A 12769-nucleotide genomic window follows, 5' to 3' on the forward strand; every position below is an offset into this window, starting at 1 on the left:
GTAATTGGTAAGTCTTTATCTCCATGTACAAGCTTTCTACTTCTGGTTTTCTCCTCACTTTGTGCTGGGATGGGGAGTCGCTGATCATCTGGGTGGGAATTCGGCCCTTAGCTGACATTAACACACTACAAAAATAATTTCTGGGTCCGAAAAAATTTGGTCTAAGACATGTTGTGCAGTTATCAACCTGAAGATTTCAAGGGATTAAAAATCTGCCACTGCCCATGACAAATCTGTTTCCCTTGTCAGTCTTTCCCACTATGAAACATTTTTTCATTGTTTCTCAAAGAAGTTCACCAGTCCCAGTTTGAAAAAAAATACCCACCAATTTCATAAGGTAGTTTACTCTTCCATTATTACTTTGATGACCACATCTAACACCCATTTATGGTGTGTTGGATGAAAAACAGGTTTCAAAAGTCTGAATCAGAGTCTGAAGAAAAAGGGTCTTTCTTATTTTGTGTTTAATGTCATGTATTTGAAAGATCATCTCCCAGTTTTACTCTTTCATCTTTGTTTACAAAACACTGGAAACTATTGAAAGCAGTTATGAGTGAGAAGGTTATTGCAAAGGTGAGAAATTAAATTAGACCAAAAATTTACAGGGGTGAGAATACTACAGAACCAAGTCTTTGATGAGTAAACTGCACTACTTTAAATATTGCATTAGTCATAAATAGAAGTGTATTATCTCAGTAGCAGTTGAACAAAAATATATCCAAGTAAATATTATAAGCAGCAAAAAATGCATTGTAAAAACATATCAATCATGCAAGAGGGAGTGCTAAGAACTATTCCTTTCATGGATGTTATTTTCTGCCCTATTTCTACTTGCTAAACATTTTCTGTGTATCCTAACTCCTTGAGTGCAAGAACACATGTAAAGGATGTTTTTCTGGCGCATTACCAGGTGCAAAGGGTAAAAGGTGTGGTATGTAATGCCTTCTAACTCCCGTGATGGTTAGTCCATGGACATGTACCAATCTATGGCTGCCAACCTCTTCTGCAGGAAATGAGCGTGGCAAGATAAGGAAGCAGCAATATTCTATATTGATAAAAAGAATATTTCTGCACAGGAAACTTTCATATTAATGGAAAGTGATAGCCTCCTCAGACAGTTAACACAGATAGATATTAAAGAAAACTCCTAACCAGCATTTTTCACATTGTCACTGGCTATAGAGGATGCCTAGGAAACTTTGCCCTTCCTATCTGAAGTTAGTTTTACGAAAAGCTTTTTTGAAGTCTTTCCACTGATTTACTAGGCAGAAGGTATCTTTCTGGCTTTAGTCATGAGAATGAAAGGTGGTGGCAGGAGTGACTACTGGTATCAATTAAAGTGTCCCCAGGTTCGCAGCGGCTTTCTGCAGGCCATCCCAAGGTGATTACGGGCAGTAAGGCAATAAGGTGAATTCTGTGCTGCCTCTGTCTGAGTGCTCAGTCATTGCCCAGGTTGGGGCTTATTACTCCAAACCTCTGCCAGGACTCAGAGCAAGTCTGGTGCTGTTCACCCCACATGAATCTGCCTTCTCTGGATCTTTCCTTTGTAGTCCTGCCCCCACTATTTTGTGGAGCCACACGCAGAGATTGAGATGAGAAACTAGAAAGGAAATAAAGACACATTCACAGCTCTGCACATATATAATATATCCCACAAAAGTTATGGGAGTTAGGTGTTTAAAACTCCAAAGTGTCTTTATATTCTTCTGTGTTGAGCAAGTTCTCTTCCCACTATCCATAAAGGGGAAGGGAAACCCCTCTGGAGAGGTCATCTGTGATGTTCATTATCTCTGAAATGCAACTGTTTTAACTATTTTATAAATCATGTTCAAACAACTTGGAGTACACAAATGTATGCAAACCTCTGAGGGCAAGTATGTGGAAAGGTTCCTCCCTCTTCCTACTTCCTTCAACCTCCCCACAAGCAAAGCTTGCAGATGGTTTTTTCTGCTCTTTATTCTTTTGTTCCTGTTTGGCTCTGACCCTTACTCCCAACTGATTCTTTTTTGTCAAACTTTGTTTTTTCCTGAGCCTTTGATCCTGTGCTTTGACTCTTGCAATAATGAACATGACACTATTATTTTGGTAGATTCATTTTATGATTCCTTACCTCTGAGTCCCCACGAAAAAAAACATACACTTGTTTTGTCAGTGTCTCACAGAAAAAGTGGGGGTCTTACAAAAACTACCACCTTGCCTAAGGACAGGTGAAATATAACCTTTCATATGTAGACTGAATACTTAGGATTATGAAATATAATTATACATTTGATTATCCAGTCCATCTTTATTTCTGTATCTTCAGTTTCCCAGCTAGGGGAAACTAGTCAAAGGTTAAAAAACGTGCTAGTGCAGCCAAGTATAGAAGACACATAGCAGACAAGAGGCTAGGGTTCCAGCACTTGCTCAGGAGCAACAGTTTATTGTTCTCAGAAAGAAATGTTGCCTTATGCTCAAATTGTAGATACTCTTAGGTCTTCTGATGACTTTTTCCCCTGTTTTCTGTGCTCAGACATCTCAGTTTGATCAAGAAATGTGGGAGAAAGAGGATCTCTGTCTGTTTCAAGGAAAATAAATGTACCTACACAGAAAAAGTTCTAGTTGTAGTTGAGTATCAGTCATATAGTAGAAGACATATGCTGCGAGAAAATCATAAGCCAGGAATCCAGACCAACAAATCTAGACATTACTAGCAAACTAGAAAGGTTTTCCTCCCAGAAACTGTGATTCAGATACATATATTGAGTAGCATACATGTATAACAATAATTACAGAAGGTACAGCTTAAGAAAATTTGCAAGTATGTCTTTTCATACACCTCCTTTCATCTGCTCCGGTGATTTACTACAATCTTCCCATGCCTCGCCTTTGAAGAAAGGTGACTCTCTAGTCAACACAACGCTGATCAAGGAGGCTGTCTCTCCTTTGCAACAACAGCAGAGGAAGTTATTTAAGGTTACTACTGTCAGCTCCACACAGATCTTCAGACTACTTTAATTTATGTCATAGGCAGGCAGGCCCCAAGCTGTGCTCAGATGATCAGAAGCAGCAGTAATAACTCGGAAACAACACTTTTTTCTCAAGTCTATGTGTTAAATACACCTCAGCTGGAACAGAAGGAATCAAATGCAACTTTTCTAATTTGACTGAGTAAAATCAGCAATCTATGTGAAGAAAGGTAAGGGAAATTATGCAGGCTTAGACAGTAAATAATTGCTCAAAGATTTATTTTCCTACTTTTTTTTTTCTTAAATAAGTATTTATTTAGAAACAAAAATCTAGTTAATATGTAATAATACCCCTAAGAAAAAGGATCAGAAAAGAAATTTAATGATAAAGGAAAGAAGGGAACAAGAGACAAGGGAACAAGTGTCTTTTGATTCTATCCATCTTTGTAAAATACCTTCTCATGAAACATCCCCCAAAATGTGAAAGCAACATTAAAAGGAACAAAAAATGTCCTATAGGAACAAGTCCATATAAAGAAACGCATCTCTGGCAGACTACAAAGTTGCCTGGAACCAAGGGAAATGCTGGACTTTCAGACTTCACATTGATATATCCAGTTGAGTCCCAGAAAATGCTGTTCCGGTGTCTCTGACCCATAACCATGGCAAGTGACATGCCCACCTATCAGTGTTAGGAAAGATATCTAGTGCTTCATTCTCTAGTAATTACCTTTGTGTAATTTCTTATTTTGTTTCCCAGATATAGGCAACAGAAAACACACTAGTACTTGTTACAGAGCTACTGGCAGAAAACATGGATTTATATACAGACATTATATATATAACATTTATATGTAAGTATATATAAAAATATATATATTTGACAATATTAAAAAAAAAAAAAAAAAAAACAACCAACAACCCCCCTGCTGGTACACTGGCTGAAAGCTGGCAGGCCTGGGTAGGATTACTGGAAGGTTTTTGCTGGGTAACAAATTCAAGAGGCACGCATACTTAAATCATGATGTTGAATCATTTCCATACAATAGGACAAATACACATCTTTCTGTTTAAATTTAAAATCCTAGACTAGCCAAGATATACTTCATATGCATATAGCTCAGCACTTCTCCAAAATTTAGAAATATTGTGAGACTTTATGTAGAAAGTGACATAAAGCAATTGAAGACTAGCAATTAAAGCCTAAGATTTGTAAATAAACTTCATGAAAATGTAGGCATATTCTGGCTTGTGATTACCTTTTATTTAAGGAGAAATTGTAGGTTAGTGACAGAAATTAAGTTGGTCACAGATTTATTCTTCTATTGCACCCTAGAAACAAATTTTAAAGGCCTTAAATTCAAGAATATGGAATAGAATATCCTTGAAAATTTCAATGTTCCTTAATGGAGATACAAGTTTCATACAGAACAGAGAAGATTAAATCCTGAAACCAAGGAAAAACCTCCCCCAAATCCTAATATATTTATTCTTGTTCTGTGTTATTTCTGCTATTCCATATGCTCAAGTTGATTTCCACAGGCTGAATGCAAAAGGTTTTATATTTCTCCTCTACTTAGGCTGATTTGTTGTCAAGCCCCAAAATTAATTGTTGTGTTATTAGTTGCAGATTTATAGCTCAATCAGCTTTGTAGTAGCCTCTTCTTTTATGAGTGTTTTTTCTTTGAACATTATGAAATATCTGTTACCTCTTTCCTTCTTTTTGTTAGAACATTTTTCAGAGCTGACTAACTTTTCTTTGAGACCAACAGAACATGGATTGCATTTCACTGCTCAACTTAGATGATGCACAACCACTTGGCAAGATACTCTATTGAAACCATTTCTCAAGGTATGACCACACATTGAGTGCTCAGAAGAGAAACAACTATCATTATTTGAAGTGCTTTGGTTCAGAGATAACAGCTGATGAAGAGCCATGCTAGGTCTGTTTCTCAGACAGTTCTCTCCTCAAACTCTACAGTTCGATGAGTAAATAGATGCAGCTTTCTGAGCTCTTGGATAAAAAGCACCATGGTCACACAACGCAAAATATTTATTTGATGGAAAGTTAGTTGATTACCTTAAACTTAATCAATCACTCAAAAAAAAGGAGGGTTTTTTCTACTTTTTTGTTTTGCTTTAGAGGTACCCATTAAGGTTACTTTGTAATGTCTGGTTCATACCAGCAGTATAAAGCATACCAGCTTTGCCTGTGTGAATGCAGGAAACACTACACCATACTTATTCTGTGACAAGGTCACAACAAGGTAAATGACACATAATAAAGCCACATTCTAGATTTTTTTTCAAACTCATTTTCATGGATATGTCATAAATATTGCCATTGTCTCTAATTAGTCTTATCTAGATAGAAGAATTTGTTCAGATACTTCCTGTGTGACAATAAGCATATTTATTAGTATCCTGGAATTATGCTGGAGCACTTAGGGTTAGATTTCGAAGTCCAAAATTCTTGGTCTGAGCTTCAACAGACTCAAGTAATTTGGTAGAGACCAGACAATCTTGTAACACTTGTTCATCTCTAATTTACACTTACTTTCTCTGAGTTCTGATTAAAAAAAAAAGTAAAAATTTTATATTCCTCTATTTAAGACTGTGATCCATGATTTTCCTATTTTGGAGAGAGCACTTGAGGCCCAGTATGTAAGTTTAAAACATCAAGATGCTTTGAAAATCTAAATTCTAAATGGAGTGCTTATGAAATTGTCACCTTTGTGAGCAGAGGTAAAACAAAGCTCATCTAGTACTGAACTAAACTTGAAATTCCATCCCTAGAAAAACAATCTGGAACTTACACTTCCCTTGACTTGTGTCTGGTACACCCATTAAGCTTCCCACTAGTTATTAGATAGTAAAGTAACTTAAGACGATTTTTCTTTTGTTTTTATTTCTTTTTTTAAAAATTATGTTATCATTGCAATTATCTCAAATGAATGTTGAAAATTATATTTTTCAATTCTGTATTGTTAATTGATCAGACTTTTAGCTACTGTTTATTTTTTTTCTTTCTCACTACTAATGTAAACCTAGGGTAGAAAGAGAAGAGGAAATACAGGCAAAATTTTGCTTTTTCTTGGTTTGAAGCATGCAGGCATGAAAAGTACTGTTCATTGTGGGATGTTTATAGGCTCATTTTAATATCTGATAACTTCAGTGGACAGAATTTAGCTCTGTCTTCTCCCATTGATAGCAAGTATTTGGTACCACATATATATGCACTCTTAAAACTTTACAAAGGTGAAGGGATACTTTTGTGAATTGCCATTTTAGATATAAACTAAAGCTGTAGCTCCTGATCAGCATAAAGCAGGAGCTGATAAAAGTAAACCAGTCACAGAAATCACTCTGGAAAGACTTAGTTGGCTTGTCAAGCAGCAGATGGAAACAACTGGTTATATATATTTTTTATGAAATATCTGAATCTAGCATTTAACCAGAGAGATGGTCTTGTATACTAAACAAAACCAGTTTATATGTTGGCAGAAACTGTTACCTTTGTAACAGTTAGGAACAATAAGTTAGAGCAAAGAAAAATATTTTGTACCAAAGATGACACCTGAAACAGTGCCCCTATATGACCTGTGGTGTATATGAAGTGGTGTTATTCCAGCATGAGACTCTGGTTTCACTACAGCATAAGTAAACATTAGTATTTCTGATCTTTGACATACTCTGGAAGATGGGAGAAACCACAACATTCATCCCAGGAATGCGCTGTTGGTGACACACTGATGCTCCAGGTCCAGCCAAGCCACCTCATGAAAGGCAAAAGGCTATGCCAGTCAGGCTGCATTTTGAATTCTTGCTGTATCTGAGCAGAGAGTGATGGATGAGCTGTGTGCAAGAAATGGCATAAACACCTCTTAAAAAACCACAGCTGCACTTTCATCAGTCCTAAAAGGCAAACCAAGGGGGGAGAAATGAAAAACTGAAGAAAAATTGATTTATTTATATTTACAGAGGAAACACTTAATTTTCAAGCATATATAGAATGCTAAGTTAAAGTACAAAGTAGTTGGTGTCCCTCTTATTTTTGCAATATTGCTGAAGTACTTCAATGTCTCTTTCTCATTATTCCTTGTTGTGAATGTATTTTTTATTTGGATTTCCATGGAACAGTGAAGCTGGGATCAGGATTCTTTTCTTCTTGGCCCCATACAGGAGAAGAATGTTCTTGTTCTAAAGCCTTTACACTCAAAGAGCTCAATCTTACAACTGGTAATACACAAGAAAAGAGATGTAGCTGCTGAGGATAGTAACACAATCTCAAGTATCATGTTTTTTAACTGACACCCATTAAATTTCATTGCCTCAAGCATAATTGCAAGTTGCAGCCATCACTATTTCACACATTCTATTTCACTAGCTAGGAAAAAAAATGTTTTTAACAACACAAATAGCAACTGGAACAATTTTCTTATGGATGTGATGGATTCTTGAATGCACTCCTAAAAGCTGCTATAACTCAGATAGAGGTTACAGGTTTTGAAGCAGTGAGTAGAGGAGTTTCTATTACCTGTCTTTTTGTGATCATGCTAATCAACAGAGGTGATACCTGATTTTAAGATATACACATCTGTTTACCAAAAGAAGAAATGAAAGGAGAAATGGCAATTCCAGAGTTTAATTCATTAATATATTTGTATGTATTTCTAAATATTTGGAAGCATAATTTTGAATGCTATCAGATAAAATAAAAAATATTTTGATATTTTTCAAATTTGTCTAATGGTTCTTGCCATTAAGTTGGTGCCAGAGATGAAAACACATTTTTGAATATACATTTCTAATTGCCCAAGATACTTGGACCATCAAACCAAAAAATAATAACCTAGTAATTCCCCCACAGTTTTTGTTTTGGTCCTTGGTAGAGATTGGATTGCTGTAGAAACGCTCATGCACTTCTGCTTCTAGGTTGAAATGGGTTTCTGACAACAAGACTGGCTTATGATGACTTCCTCTGGGTTGCTGCTGCCTGCTTTAAACTAAAGGAAACTATAATAATTCTGAGTTACTTTTTCCATTAAACAATCCAGCAGCTATTCCCACTGATTATCATAAGAATCTCATGCAAAGCTGCACGAAACCCAAGGAGAAGCATATTATATCTCAGAGGAGAATGTTGAAGGATGGATGAAATGTCTTTTTAACTTTCTTTTCAGTATGTTCATATTTATGAACTCTGATTGTTTCTTGAGCATAGTTGGTCCATCTATGCCTCACAGATCAAGAGGACAATAAAGATAATTCATAATTATTATCAAGCTTTTCTTCTTTCTATCACTCTTTCTTGGGTTATTTTTACACAGTCTAGTATTTATATAGGTGAAACTAAAGAAAAATGGGTTGCCTCAATACTCATACAGTCAATGCTCTAAATATCCCACATCTGTGATGCGCATTTTTAGCAAAAAAAATTTCCTGAAATTGTCTTACTTTACAGATTAAATACATCTATTTGATGAGTTTCTTCTGTGGAACATTTTGTTTACTTAGTTTAAATTCATTGCTTTAACCCACTTGTTTCTGAATCAGGAATTAAGGTACACCTACCCACACCCAAACATACACGCACTACACAAAGACAGAGGCTTTCATTTTATGTGCAGAAACATCCATCTCACTAGTTGTGGAAGGGGAGGGAACTCTCTCAGGAGTTCATTCCAAATGCAATGTCAAGTTTACAATAAACAGAATAATTGCACTGTTTACAGGATTTATTTTATTACTATCCTTGTGATTGCTGCAATTGTAAATAAATCTGCTCCTTGCCACAAATTTATTTTGTTTTCCAGAAAGAAGGACAGATTTTCTTCCTTTGCCTGCAATTATAATAATGGGCAATATATGTTTGTATTTAGTTTTCTCTAGCCAATATAAGCCAGACAGCCAGGCAGCTGTTGATCTTAAAGGATTATCACAGAACAAGTTCGCTTATCTATAGATAGCAATTTATCATTTGTGGCACAATCCTGATTATGTTTTTAAAACAGTTGCATTTTTAAAATGGCAACTCCAAAGTATATACAACATCTGAAAAATGATATAGTCTTCCATGAGAAACAGCACTAACTCATGGTGTTCATGTCTGAACATTCAGTGAGGCTGTCAAGATAACCTCATGCTCACATCAGCCACGCCGCAGTTGAACACAAAAGACCAAAATGTGCTGGCAAGAAAGCAAATTTTCTCCTGTAACTTCTGGGTGCCTTGATTTAGTGAGACTGGTTTTGCACCATCTCTTCCCCTAAAAACTGGAGGTAGGATTAAGGCTGTGTAGTGCCTGAAGGACCTCCCCAGCACCCTTAGAGGCTTTTGGATATCAGCAATGTAATTTTATTTTTTTAAAGAGTCTGATTGAAATTGGAGTTAACCTATATGTAAATGGGCTGTTAATGTAAGTAGACATACAATCTACTTAATGAACTGATATACTAGGTTCATTTTGTGGTCAGTTCTTTAGGTAGTAGTTGCTCAGGTGGGATTTATTGTTGCTTCATCCTATAGCATCAGCAGATTGCACAGTAGGACTGAAAAACCATCTCAGTGCAGGACAGCCTGACAAAGCAGAAAGAGAATGTCAGCTGCATCCTGCTTACCTCTGTCCTGGTGGAACAGAGGGACAACAAGGAAATGTTTCTGTCTTGTGTGAGGCTTGGCTACACTTTTGACTGCCTGATACTTTTAGCAATTAATGTATTCTGAAGCAGTATGAGAATTTCCAAGTACAGAACAGGGGGAAAAAGTCTCAGATTAGTTCATTGAAAACACACGAAGACGCCATGTCATGGCAGTGATATGCCCAAACTGAAAAACAAAAATAAAATTGGATATGGAAGATGGTATTAGTTTTAAGATGCAGACAGATGCTTCTTATTTCAGCTTATGTAAAGACTAGAGATCTTAAGAGTTTCTTTCCCCAGAGAAAAATTTTTACTTGAAAATTAAATAGAGATCACACGCCCATTTTAATTAAACTCTTGAGAAATATAAAACTCTTCAGAGATTTTTTTGTCATTAATATTTTTTTTTAATTTGAGCCAAAAATATTTTATTGTGATATTTTCACTTTATCAGTCCACAAGAAAATAGACACTTGCTGGAACCTAGTCTGACATGACATGATATCAAGTGTTTTTAAATCGTGTATATCTAGTCATAAAATAGGAATGAGTGTAAAAAGGAACAAAAAACTCAAAAAAAAGTAGCTAGATTTTTTATATTTTAAATAGAAATTACTAAATATAAAGAATGCCAAATATTTTGGTTTTAATAATTGATCTTTCTTGTGTACAGAAAATGTGAGTCATGTTCTTATTCTGCCACATCTACATATCCATTAATCCATGTGTCTCAAGGAGTTGTAAGTATTTGTCACCACTTTCTTCTGAAAAACCTTTACAAATAAACCATTTGGTTTTTCACTATTAGATAATGGGTAAATCCTGTGGCACTTTATTAGTATGCAACACAGGACATCATTAGCAGAGGAAAAGAGTCAGCAATAAAATCAACTGGACATTAAGCTCATTCACAAAACTTAAGTCCCTGTTGAGTGTAGTGCTAAACATGTTTGATTGTTTCATTCAATAGTACAGCCATTGATGGTGTCCCAGAACCCTTGTTAAGTTTTTATAAGGCTTTTCACTAGAGAACTTCACTAGAGAACATAATTGTTATTTCCACATACCTACATTCAATTTTCAGGGATTACTTTTAAGTGTGAATTCTCAGGTATTTCTTCCAGCTGCCTCCTGTCAACCCGTAATCCCATATACTGAGCTCAGTCCCTGCAGGGTAGGCACTTGATCCTAGGGTCAAAGGTCCTTTAGCTCTTGACTAATGCACCTCATTAGAAGAGGAAAGCAGAATGTCTCCAGTAATTTAAATGTCATGAGAAGTAACAGAACTATATATTTTTAATTGTGTTAAACAGGATTATTTTATTTTAGACACAACAACAAAAAAAAAAAGCTGAAGGTTTCCCATTTATAACCACTGGAAACACTGTCTAATTTTTTGTGCATCCATGTGTGGTGCAGGAATGTGCAACTAAACTGGAAAGAAATTAATTAATAGTTTAATCATATGCAGCATCCTTTTTTATTATGGCATGAGGTTGGTCAAAAAATCATAACTATTCATTACTCAAGAATCTGGCTAAAATGAATGTATCAGTTGAATGAAATGCTATTTTTCTTAGTACTTTATGTATGGTAGATATGTTAGGTAATGGTTTTATCCTGTGCTGAAAAAATAATCACCTCATAAAAAGCAGGTTTTGATTAAGCAATGCAACTGGAACTTAAGTTCACCTGAATCCCTAAGCAAACATAAGCTACTGCGTTTTCTACATAAGCTTTTCTAGGGGATCACTGTAGTTACAAAAAATTCCCTTTTCTTTAGAAGTTGAATGCATTTATTTGCATTTTCATATTTGTATTTTGAATGTTTTTTTGCTTTAAGTGGAAATCAGCAATTCTAACTATTTTCCATCCTTGCATTCTGAAGGAGGTTTGCAAGGTAATTATGTAAGCTAACTTTTTGGTAAAATTTGAACAGCAATTATTCAATTAAAGAGCTTCATTTATTGTAGTAAACAACTTACTCCTTGGCATCCAAATAAGTTAAAGGAAAGAAATGCCAGTTATTGTTTTACACCAACTATTTTTAAAAAATGCAAAACATTTTGTATGCTAATTGAATGGAGATACAGAACATGAAATCTTGATGTCACCAACGCCAAAAGTACTTTTACACTGATTTCAAAATGTGAATTGTCCCTAAAGTTTGTCTCATCAGACCTCTGCCTGACAAGCATTTTGGGACTATATGTAGGATTTCTGACATTTCCAGACATTTTCTGGGAAACAGGTAAGGTATGTGATTTTAATCATAAGAGGAAACAATAACACAGGAGTAGATATGATGACATGATCTCTGGTTTTATATCATGATTAAAAGTGGATTTCTCATAATGTTTTGATGTCAGAAAAATCCTGACACTTTTTCTATGGGTAGTTACTTTTAGTGTAATGATGAATCATAAATGTGAGAGAGGGAATTTTCTTTTCTTGAATTAGCAGATAAATTTGGAAAAAGCTGAACAGCTCAGGCTCACAATTCTTTCTTTGTCTTGGGATTGTCACAGTTATAACAATAGTACATCTATGCCTTATTTAATGTCTCCCGTTTTGAATAAAATGGGATTTCACACTGTTTAAGAGACGTGTTAGTAAGCATTTTTATTATCACTTAATGCAAAGTCTTGCAGATTTGTTTGCAACATGTTAGGTTGGCTACCATTATGAATAATACATGTATTATTTTACCTTCTCTTTAGTTTAAAAGACTACACAAATGGATGTATTATTCCATCTGGAGACAGAGAAATTACACAGTGAATTATCTTTGATTTTTTTTTTCAGTTTGTTAATAAAAAAACACCAAAAAAGAGCCCACCTCCTCAAAAAATCTGTTTCCTAAACAGAATGGGTGCTGTCTAATCTGGTATTTTCCCTATCTACATCTCTTCCAGCTAGCACCCCTTTTCAAAAATGTTTACTGTTAAGGTCCATTTTCAAGCCAAAAGCCAGGTGTTTAAGCTGTGCAACATTTTATTTCATTCTTTATTCCAGAGTGTATAGCTATGATTTTCTATCCAAGTTCAAACCCCAGCTCATAAACAGTGTGTACACTATTTTCTGCTAAAAACACTTGGCTCACAGTGTTCACTCCTCTTAAGCAATCTTCCACTTGTGTCTTTCTCCTAGCAACTTCTTTAAATGAAAACCAGT

The sequence above is a fragment of the Aphelocoma coerulescens genome, chromosome 1A, assembly GCF_041296385.1.
Source record: "Aphelocoma coerulescens isolate FSJ_1873_10779 chromosome 1A, UR_Acoe_1.0, whole genome shotgun sequence".
In the NCBI taxonomy this organism is placed as follows: Eukaryota; Metazoa; Chordata; class Aves; order Passeriformes; family Corvidae; genus Aphelocoma; species Aphelocoma coerulescens.